At 36.5% G+C, this 12492-nt stretch overlaps 1 protein-coding gene across 3 annotated transcripts in view; it reads right to left on the bottom strand.

Annotated features, from left to right (window-relative positions):
* Positions 1 to 8303, bottom strand: part of LOC106868424 (uncharacterized) — a 63087-nt gene extending 54784 nt beyond the window's left edge. For 2 of the 3 annotated variants that reach the window (XR_016244010.1, XM_014913668.3), the window contains exon 1: positions 6573 to 8301. The gene's annotated coding sequence lies outside the window, so the exon portion shown is untranslated. Of the gene's footprint in view, positions 1 to 6572 lie in introns of all 3 variants that reach the window. The other variant, XM_052972426.2, reaches the window with a different exon arrangement.
* Positions 8304 to 12492: the final 4189 nt, after the last annotated feature.

Raw genomic sequence — 12492 nt, 5'->3', positions numbered from 1 at the left:
GGCAAGAACGGCCCGCGTGAATGGGCCTACTCTAAGTGTGTGCCTGAAGGCCGGACGGAAGAGGGAGGAGATGGTGCCTTCCTGAGGAGCCTTCGGTGTTAGGGGGTCCAAAGCGCGTGAGGTCTCTTTGGTCACCTTACAGTGGAATCCCCCCCACTACTGGGGAGGCATGTTGTTGATTTAATCTCTTTGTTAATCGTTGTGTTTGTTAGCTGTTTACACGTTTAATCTCAGTGTCCCTCGTCTGTGTATCGTCCTCTATGCTTTGTGTTCGGCCCTGGTGGCTAATAAAGTATTATTATTATTATCAGTATTATTATTAGGCCTTTTGCCCGTTTTTACGTTCTGAGTTCAAATGTCACCGAGGTCGACTTTGCTTTTCATCTTTTCTGGGTCTCTAAAATAAATACCAGCGGAGCACCTGGGGTCAATAATACCATCTTACTGCTTCCTCTAATATTGCTAACTTTGTGCCAAAATTGAAACCACTATTATTATACTAGGAAGAATTAAGACATATTTTTCATCAATTACTAAAATGCCTAATTTTTTGTTTGTTTTTCTGCTTTTACAATGCTCATACTCTAACTTTATTCAATTTTATGTTGTAATTTATGAAATGAATTCGTTTCCGATACTGTTATTATAAACCGTTGAGGTTTACTTGGCACTTCTCAGGTGGATTATTTGTTAAGTTTTATTCTTGCCTTTCTTTTTAAACCCTGTTATATTTCCACTTCAGTAAAATAACAAAAAAATGATGTTTCTCTTCAAGAGTGTAAGTTAATGGAGTTTGTTTTTCTAATAAGTAGTGTAATCACGTCGTGGCTCCTTTTTGACTATAGAAAACTGTATTTCTAACAGCTGACATAACAGATCATATCAACTCATTAACTCAGAATCATAGCTGACACATCGAACAATGGAATGTGGCAAGATGCCTAGCTGTATATAAGTCCAGTTATACATGACCATCATATTGGGGTATCTAATAGTTTTATTAAAGCGAAAATGATATAAGTCCTAAGAGAGAGAGAGAAAGAGAGGAAGAAAGAGAAAGAAAGAAAGAAAGAGGGAGAGAGAGAGGAAGAGTAAAAGAAATAACTTTTACTAATGTACCAGTATCACTAGCTACATGTAGGCCTATCTAAACACGACCACATGATAAGCAACTGAATGCATCAGTTGGCCTATATGTAGATCAACCTAATAATGACTTCTAAATCGAACAACCGAAACTACCAGCATCCCTAATTACATGCAGGCCCAAGCTACAGATCGCTACCACATCGAGTAACTGAATGTAACAATATGCCTATCCACATGTAGATCTAACTACATGTAGGCCTAGGTGCATGTAGACCTGGCTACACGTAGGCTTAGCTACGTGTATGACTAGCTGCATATATGCCTGGGTACATGTAAGCCTAAGTACATGTTGGCCTAGCTATACACGATCAACACATTAAACATGTCAATGTTGCAATAGGCCTCGACATCACTATCGCATCGAACAACTATATGTGCCAGTAGGACAAACTGAGTGCAGTAGTTGCTCTAGCTACATGCACTTAATTTATGAAAATGTGTAAGATTGAAGTGATGTGCTACAAGCACAGTCAAACAGGAACAGTTTGGAACCGGGGTCAGATTCTCTTTCCTGGGCAGACAGATTGGATAGTTTGTGAATTATTACTTTTTGGTCTCAAATTATTTATATTGATAAACACACACACACACACACACACACACACACACTCTCTCTCTCTCTCTCTCTCGTATTCTCACTGCCTGTCTCTCCCCCCTCTCTCTCTCTCTCGTTTTCTCACTGTCTGTCTCTCTCTCTGTCTCTCTCTGCCTCTCTGTCTCTCTCTCTGTCTGTCTCTCTCTCTGCCTCTCTGTCTATCTCTCTCTGTGTCTGTCTCTCTCTCTGTCTGTCTCTCTCTCTGTCTCTGTCTCTCTGTCTCTCTGTCTCTGTCTCTCTCTGTCTCTCTCTCCCTCTCTCTCTGTCATACGCAAACATGAGGTGAAGGCACAGTCATTACATCAATATTCCAGCTCCACAAGGCGACGAGCTGGCAGAATCGTTAGCAAAATGATTAGCGACAATTCGTCCATCTTTACCTTCTAAGTTCAACTTCCGCCGAAGTCGACTTACCTTTCGAGGTCGAGAAAATAAGAACCAGTTGAGCACTAGGTTCAGTCTAATCGACTTAGTCCGTTCCCCGGAATTTCTGACCTTGTACCAAAATTTGAAACCAATATTTCAGCTGCTCAATAATAGCCAAAGCATTTCCACAAAAATTATGGCCGTGGGGACTAAATTGTTAGTATAGTCACGAAGTGCTTCGTTGTGTCTATATTTGTGACACTTAACATGAAACAACCCAGTCCATCTCTTTAAATTATCACAAGACAGGAAAAAGATTGTTAAATGAATGACTGTTTGGTAGATCTTAATTGAAATTATCCTTGATCTAAAGTTTGAAATGGTAAATGATATCTCAAATTAGCATACCTCTCTCTCTCTCTCTCTCTCTCTCTCTCTCTTTCTCTCTCTCTCCATCTCGCCCTTTCTCTCACTTTTTCTCTCTCTCTCCCTCTCTCCCTCTCCTCCTCTCCTCCTCCTCCTCTCTCTCTCTCTCTACACACACAAATTCCTTTGCCTCTTATTTGTTTCGGTCTGTGGCCATGCTGGATCGCCGCCTTGAAGAATTTTAGTACCTATCTTTTTAAGCCTGGTACTTATTCTAGTGTTATGATTATTACTGTTTATTTGTGGTACTGAGTTCGAATCTCTTATGTGAATTATCGAACTTGGTCAGGTTGGATTACAATTATTCGGAGTAGCCTGCATGCATTCTGCCGAAAATTTCCAGAAACGTACCTATAGCTTAAGGAATAATTTTACCATTCAAGGAAAGTTATCGTCACTAAAGGAATGTCCCCATCACTCAAGGAATGTTCTTATTACACAAGGAATATTCTCATCACTCATTAGAGTATGAGATTGTTATAATTAAAACATCTACACATTTGTACATTTGCACATGCACACGCATATATTCGTACACATACATACATATACATGCATACATGGATATTTATAGAAGCATATACATTTATACGCGCATATACAGACAGACAGACACACACACAAAGTAGTCTCAGAGAAACATTTTAAGAACTTTTGCCACAATAAACTAAGTTGATGTAATAGCTGAGAAGAGAGATTCTCTAGGAAAGTACTCTTTTGCAAAGGGCAGAGGCATGGGACTGTGTTTAAAATTTTACTGCACTACCCTGCAGTTCTTGTTTCAATCACATTGTGCAATACCCACAACAATATTTTAAAACTTAACCTTAGAATTGGCTTGACCTTTACGCTGTGAGTGGAATTTGGTAAATGAAAACTTTCCGGGATATAATATATAGGATATATACACACATACATGTATATATATATATATATATATATATATATATATATATATATATATATATATATATATATATATATATATATATATGTAGTTTTAGAGAAAAGGACCAAAGTTCACGAACTCATCCATGAAAATCCAGTCACATATAGAAAAATTAATTAAGTAAATGCACGATAAATAAGTCTAATATAATACAAAGTAAAAGTCATAAAATAATGATAATAAAACGTCTATATATATATATATATATATATATATATATATATATATATGGGAGAATATACAAAAAATAACAACAGACGAGGACAGGTGGTGTAAATAACAAAAGTATATATTAGTATGACGCTCGGGAATACGGAAAGTCTTTGACGTTTCGAGCTACGCTCTTCAACAGAAAGAATACGGAGACAAGGAGAAAAACACGGAGAAAAAAAATTGAATAGTGTTCAGTCAACGGTCAATCATAATAATGGCCGATCATATATATATATATATATATATATATATAATAAAGTGTATATAAATAATATAAGCTATACATAAAACCATTATATCATACAATGTATATATAATATAAAACCGTCAGTTGCTATCGCGTACGATTTATCACTATGTACCATGCCGCAGTTTATGTAGAGCAGACATAGACACGCTTACGAGCACTTCGTATATCAGTGTAATATTCAAGATGTGGCAAACAGGAGGTAAAAGTGCAGCACCAGCATTTGACGGCCACACTATTTATCGACCGTAACAGAATAAAAAGAAAAGTTGATTTCAGAGGGATTTAAACCCAGAACACTGAAATCCGGAATATATATGGTTGGACATTCTCTCACCAACGTCCGAACGACGTATACCGACTTATACACATATATGCATGTATGCATGTATGTATGCATGTATATATATATATATATATATATATATATATATATATATATATATATATATATATATATGTATGTTTGTATGTATGTATGTATGTATGTATGTATGTATGCATGTATGCGTGTATGTGTGTATGTTTGTATGCATGCATGTGTGCTGCTGTTTTCAGCCGTTGTACGTCGGCTAAAAATGTAAAAATCCCACACAATGAAAATTATTACTTTAAGAATGAAGCCCCTTTAAAATATTTGTTCTGCACCGTATTAGCTAATTCTTATGTCTTCATCATTATATATGCTACTATCCAGTAATTATCTCCATGGAAACCTGTAACCAACGACGCTAACATCCACCAGCAGATACTTTGAAATCACCAGAAATTATTTCAACCTAAAAAAGGAATTGAATTGCCATTTTTTATATGACTCTTGAAATTTATCATAGTTTTTAAAGGCATAGTACAAGCATTTTGAGTAGGGGACTCTTTTCTATATCTTCAGTTTGTCTAGCTGTTCAGTTTAGCTAAGATGTATTGTAGCAACGTTTCAAGTATTTATTATAAATTGTAACCAGGTAGATATTCACCTGTAATCTCAACAAGACAATAAAGAACCGAGTTCAATGGGCATCTATAGTTCGCGAAATGGTTAACTTAGCGATCATGTGTTTTATACATATAGATGGAGATGTACAATATACACACACAGAAGTACATTTATAAGTGTGTTTGAGTATTTTAAGTTGAACCAGGCGAGAATCAAGCACAGAAACAATAGTCGACAACATAACCAGGAATGTCTATCTGATGCACGTTCCTTTGTAATCAATTACAGATTAAGTCATTAAGTAATTAAACAAGTAGCTCCAATATAGAATCATAAAAAAAATAAGAATTCGAAAATCGATGGTTTTCACCAAATATTTATGTTATCACATTTTGTGACGCGCACCTGATGAAATGGGTCTGTTACCTGGTTCCAAACTTTTACTTTTGATTTTGACCATATATGAAATTCTTAAATATTATGGACGGAAGAAATGTAATGGTGTGAGGTTCATGCATTTCCAGTAGCATCGTAGGCAAATGTGAAGTGGTTTTCCGCAAAAACTCGGAACGTAAATCCCGGACATAAGATGTTGTAGGGACTAGAGCTTAACACTTGCTCCTCTCCTGTTAGATAATAGTCATTTCTAACATTTAACTAATATTATTTTATTGACCCTGGGAGGATGGTTAAGTCGGCCCTGTTGAGATTTGAAATCAGAACATGAATGAAGTAACTAGATAACATAAAGAATTTTTTTCCGTGTTCAAAAGATTTTGCAGTCCGTCGCCCTAGAAAGAGTAGAATTGTTTGTCTCGATTGACTATTCTCAACTCCCTATACTCTGTGGAAAGTATAAGGAGTACAATTAACTCTGGTGTATTCTACATGTTTCTCTCAAGAATATCAAAGTACAATAGACTTGATAAACTGAAATTGTGAGCCTATTTCAATTCTCATTAATGTATTTGTAACATCACTTACATTATTAAACTCGGATAGAAGGGGTTTGAACGCCACAACGTCACATTTCTCTAACCTAGTAAAATACAGTCATTGATATGAAAAAGAAAGTCTATTTTCTTATACAACGATCGTCATATCAATCGATTCTAATTCTTAAATTCCCCACATTCACTTACACATGTACACATACATATACATGCATGCAGATCGTCACACGTAGACTCACTTATTCACATTCTCATTGATGAGATATATTTCATTTACTGAATTTTCACAGATGAATATACACATATATAAAGACCTTTGAAATATCATACAAGCACATATACTAAGTTATCTTTCTAAACATAAGAATAATATCTAGTAAATATGTTTTTAATAGCTAATTAAATCAATTAAAATAATGAATTATCAGAGCACTGCAATTTTTCACATGCGTTCACGCATACTACGCCAGTGAATAGAGATAGATCTCCACGCTGCTTCGCACAATGACGACTACATATTCTCCTCATAGCTGTCATAAAGAAAATGTAGTTTTATTTGACACCATTTCTTACAACACTTCAATTATCTGCCTCTGAAATAATCTATCAGGGGTACTGATATGAAAGCAAAGCAAATCATCTCATTCTCACGTACCACCACCCTCCATCACGACTGGATAAATATCGATTAGCTTCCAAAAGAATTTAAGTAAATGTGTATATATAAAGTTTATACTTACAGAATATTCAAACTGATGTTATGTCAGGCTATGTTTGAATAGTTGCTATCGTTGATGTTGTTCTGTTTGTTCTAGCAATTGTTGCAATAATTGCTTTCACCGCTTTAAACAGAGTGGCCATTTCACTGTGCTTAATAGCACACAACACCTGCTGTGTGTCTGCAGACAAACTCTTTCGGTTAATAACTTACGGAAACAATAAATTCCTTTCTCACTTTCTCAACTTATCACCTCATATATACATCGAATGAATCCAAATACTGTTATTTCCCGTATAGATGTGAGTGTGTGTGTGTGCACGCACATATCTCTGTTAGCGTATTTGTGGTGTGTGCGCACGCATACAGATGCGTTTGTTTATTTGTCTTTTGTGTAATTAGTTGGACGCAATGAACTCACACGTAGGTTTATGCACACACACATATATGTATGTATATGTGTATGTATGTATGTATGTATGTATGTATATACCTATGGATCTATGTGTGTGTGTGTGTGTGTGTGTGTGTTTTACATTTTTTCCGTGAATCAGTGTGTCAGTGTTCCACACGGAATATACGCGCTTCTACTCACCTGAGTACATCGGTGGCAGGTATACGACAGCATATAAGAGAATATTTGCACGCTGACAGGAATGGGAAATGACTAGAATGTCTATTTCCACAGATCTATGACTGCTACTATACGTAGTTGCATTCGAGTTTGCATGTACGTGGAAGGAAAATTAATTCGTTAGCTTATAATACGCCTGTAAAAGATCTATGTGCTTTGATGTAGGCTTTTGTCAGTATAAGGTTCTAAAGAGAATAAAAGGAAGATTAGTTTTGATCTTTACGTTATCCAGCATAATCAATAATTATATCTCAGACAGGAGGTGGAGGGAGCGATGAAAATATGACGATAGTCGAAACGTTTCCATAGTAACGTTTGGCACACGAGTATTCTTGTAAATATTCCATATGGTTCATTGGCTTTATCAATTTTAGCACAGTAATTCTATTGCAATTTTAATTTAATTTTTTTTTTTTCGTTTTTCACTTTTTCTCCCCCACTGAAAACGGAATTGTTTTGTTACGTGGTAATAATCAAAAGTGAAAGTAAACCGTGAAGCATTAAAAGATGGAGCGAATAAAACCAGGAAACGGCGACGATAACGGCAATGGCAGCAGCAATAGCAGCAGCTGAAGTAATAACAGACACACCGATAGCAATAACAGCAGACTCTGTAGCAGTAACAGTAGCTGCGGCAGCAGCAGCAACAGTCACGCAGAAGTGCAAAACGGTGGTTTGCAATTTTAAAATTGTACCGGCTTAAAAAAGGAAACGCTATTTCATTGGCTGAGGAATTAAAGAATAATTACTTGTCGGTGGATTAATGAAAGAATTAAGTGCTTGTCTATAGAAATCGAATTTAAGCGTTGTTATAATATCCGGAATTATTAGTTAATAATTCCATTTGTTAAATTGTACACTTTACAGTCCATGTCCATCTAGGTGAATATTGAGGTAAAAGTAATCATAACTCTCTATTAATAATAACAACAATAATAATAATGATAATGATCTTTTCTACTATAGGCACAAGGCCTGACATTTCAGGTGGAGAGTCAATTACATCGACTCCAGTGCGTAACTGGTACTTATTTCCTCGAGCCCGAAAGGATGAAAAGCAAAATACACCTCGACAGAATTTAAACTCAGAATGTTAAGACAAATGGAATGTCGTTAAGCATTTTGCCTGGCTTGTTAACGATTCTGTCAGTTAGCCACCTTAATAAAAATAATAATATTAATAGCATTGTCTACAGAATTTTACTGTACGCGTATGCGATATATATAATTATATATATATATATATATATATATATATATATATATATATATATATGTTTGTGTGTGTGTGTGTGTGTGTGTATTTGCGTGATATTATCTCTGCGTGTATTTTGTGTGTCTATATGTCTGTCTGTATGTATGCGTGTGCGCGCGCGAATTGGAAATTTATAGATAGTTCCACTTAAATACAGATCGCTGAAATATAATCAAACAGGATAGTTTTCTGCGTAAATTGTAAATATTCCCTGGTGTATCCATAGTATCGGCACAATTGAAATGGGAATAACATGTTAATTTCTTACTCTCTCACTTTCTCTTTCTTTCTTTTTTTCTCTCTCTCTCTTTCCCTCATACATCACCTCATATCACACCACACCACACCACACTGCACCGCACAAAGGATATCGTACTTTTATTCATAACAGACAATAATTGCAGCTGAGATTTAACACACCCGTTGTTCCGAGTTATGACTAAAGAGTTTATTATAACATAACCAATAATCTCATAGAAACACAGTAAATATAGAATAAAAATGAAATATATGTAAGTGTAATAAACATCGTAGATACTTTACCCCATGTAGGAACTGCAGGATCTATTCAGAGTTATTGCCGTCTCTTCTGAATCCGTGGTAATATCGGGTAAAACTTCTAAGACAGCGAGCGGGTAGAACGCTAAGCATTACGTTCTGTGTTCAAATTCCGCCGAGACCGACTTTGTCTATCATCCTTTGTAGGGTCGATAAGGTTGATAAAATAAGAACCAGCTGAAAACTGGGGTCGATATAATCGTCTTCCCCCCTCTCACTAAAGTACTGACTTCGAGCCAAAATTTGAAACCAGTATCAGAAAATCTTCTGTATTATCAGCAAGCTTCTTAGGGTCACAAATGCTTCACCCCTTAGCCTCTACCTTTCACGCAAAAATGAAAATAACACTGACATCCCATTTTAACAGATATATTTACCAAAATTACATAAAAATATCTTGAAATACTTAAAGAGTAAATTTATTCAATAAAATCGCCGTTGTCTCTTGTAATTCTGGACGGTCTCCTTGGTTAACTTGGTGAATAATACCATATTCCTTGCCTTCAGTTCATCTTAGGTGTTACAAGGAGTTTTGCTGGTCTCTCACTCAACTGCGGGGGTTGCAGTCTTGGGAGTTAGGTGGCCAGACGTTTGAGGTGATGTGGTCGCAGAAATTGTCTGACAGACATGACTGGGTTCTCCTGCTTGTGTGGCATGGTGCAGAATCCTGTTCCCAGACAAGGGTCTTCTAGCGGCCACAATTTTGACTCAGAGCAGCACTACCTCCTCCAGGTAATTGATGTAGGCCTCCGTGTTGAGTCTGAGGCCGGCCGTGTGGGAAGATGAATGGAAGCATTACGTCAACATCACTAGTGATCACCCCAAACAACATGATGTTGACTATATGTTTGATTTTTATCTCTCTCGGTATATGGTTTGGGGACACGGCAAACACTCAGATTGACACCCAAACACTCTGAAATGTTCGTACTGGAGCTTACAGCGCGAATGCCAAGCAGTACAGCATGTCATTTCAAAATTTCTGGCAGTATGATAGTATGAATTGCATCATGATGTTTTACTCACAGATGGTGTCCAACTGACCCTACTATATTGTGTAGTCGATAAAATCGAAAACAAACCACGCTCATACACCAAAATAAAAATATGAAATAGCGACAATTTACCCATCGCACCATATATATATATATATATATATATATATATATATATATATATATACACACACAAACCCGAATAAGCACATAAATGCAAAACAAAGTGGAATAAAATAGTACTCCAAAACCGGAGGCAGAGTTACATGGTTTGTTATTAAAACTGCAAAAGCATAGCAAAAACTGCTGAGAGATTCACTTTCCCGTTCGTTGGGTAGTTGTGATATGTAATTTCCAAGATATACCTCCATGTTTAACAACTGGAAGAAGTCAGTCTGGGTCAAATGCTTCTTTTGGCTGTCTCCATACGTATACTCGGCCGGTGGTCGGAAATAAGGTAAAGGATGACTCGTCCGAGAAAATAACATTCTTCCACTGCTCTAGGGACGAATTCTGTAGGTTTTTACTCCACTCTGAATGCTTTGCAACGCTTGATTTTGAAAGTAGTGATTTTCTGATTGCAGCCCTCCCGTGAAATCCGACTTTGTGCAGCTCCTGGAGAACAGTCTTTGTCGAAACTGGGTTCCCGAGGTGGTCATTAAGCTCTGCAGTAATTTTGGGAGCTGTACTTTTGTGATCCTTTCTAACAATTCGTGTAAGAGTCCTACGGTCATTATCTGAAAGTTTTGGTTTTCTTCTGCAGTTTTGTCATTATTTTCGAAACAGTACTTCTTGATAACCAAATATTTCGGCTGTTTTCGTTACGCTAGCGCTTGCCATACGAGCAACAACAATTTGATCTCTTTGAAAGTCCAATAGATCTGTCATTTCAATGAATTTTACTTACCTTTTTCTGATGATATCTGAAAAGAAACAGCAATTTTAGCAAAACATATTAAGCAGCACTTATGATAAATAAATAAAATAATAATAATAATTACAATTATTATAATAAACACGCTTTTGGCGGTTTTATAGATATTTCAAAAATGTTATGCTATGAAGCTAAGAGTTTGCATTTTGTCCAACCCCTGTATATATGAATGTATATATATGTATATATATATAAATTGATGTGGTTGTGTGTTTGTGTGTGAGTGTGCTTGTCTGTGTGTGTTTATGTGTGTGTTTGCCTGCGTGTACGTGTATGTGTGTGTGCGTGTGTTTGTTTGTCTGTTTATCTGTGTGTGTATGTGCGTGTGTTTGTATGTGTGTGTTTGTCTCTGTGTGTGTACGTGTATGTGCGTGTGTGTGTGTGCGTGTGTGTGTGTGTGTGTGCATGTGTGTGCGTGTGCGTGCGTGCGTGTGTGTGTGTGTGTGTGTGTGTGTATGAAGTATGCGGTGCTGCTTGTCAGACTTGTTTTTCCACGTACAATTGTACATTAAAATATTTTTGGGAGGAAAACTTTCTGGAAAACTCGGACGTCTTTCCACATTCGGAAGAGGTATGTTCTGCTAGGTTTGGAAGTTTTTTGAGCAAAATTTTATTCTTGTGTATTTTTAACTAAATATGGCTTCCCGCTGCACAAAGAAGGGAACTAATTGAATGAAACTGCATAAGAAGCATAAATGTAATTATGCAGCAGCAGGATATAAGACACCAATGGCACTTTTAGGAGATACACGTGATAGTAATTCAAATTTTTCCTTCATATATTTAACAACAACAACAGCAACTACTCCTCCTCCTCCTCCTACTACTACTACTACTGCTGCTGCTGCTGCTGCTATTACCACTGTCACTACTACTACTACTAGTACTGCTATTACTACTACTTCTACTACTACTACTACTAAAATTACCACCACCACCACCACTACAACTACTACTACTACTACTACTACTACTACTACTACTACTACTACTACTACTACTACTACTACTACTGTTTCTACAGCTATTTCTGTTACTACTATTGCTTTAACTACAAAAACAAAAAACAACGGCAAAGCACAGGTGCATACCCTTTGTCAAATGAAGAAAGAATGAAAAGAATATTTAGTATTCTTTTGACAAACCTGAGCAGTGTGAGCAAAGTGAACTCCTCTTGGAGGAGAAAAATAATCCTATGGCCGGATTCTGTGACATGAAACGGTATGTTTTATGGTTTTACTAAAACGTTTCGTGGAAGGGCAAGAAAGGAGAAAATTCAATCTGTACATTATAAAGAAGGATGATGTAGGTCTTCGTCTACCGTGTAGAAACAGTAAAAAGTATCTTTGGTGGATCAAGAGAAAAAGTAATAGTTAGATAGATAAATAGATAGATATATATAGATAGATAGATGGAGAGAGAGAGAGAGAGAGGGAGAGAGAGAGAGAGAGAGAGAGAGAGAGAGAGAGAGAGAGAGAGAGAAAGGGAGAGATGTAGTGAGACTGATAGAGAGAGCATGGCTTATAAATACGAAGCGTTATTATTCCATTACTATTACTATAATTG

The sequence above is a fragment of the Octopus bimaculoides genome, chromosome 13, assembly GCF_046866305.1.
Source record: "Octopus bimaculoides isolate indiv1 chromosome 13, ASM4686630v1, whole genome shotgun sequence".
Lineage (NCBI taxonomy): Eukaryota > Metazoa > Mollusca > Cephalopoda > Octopoda > Octopodidae > Octopus > Octopus bimaculoides.
This window is presented reverse-complemented; position numbering and strand designations above follow the sequence as displayed.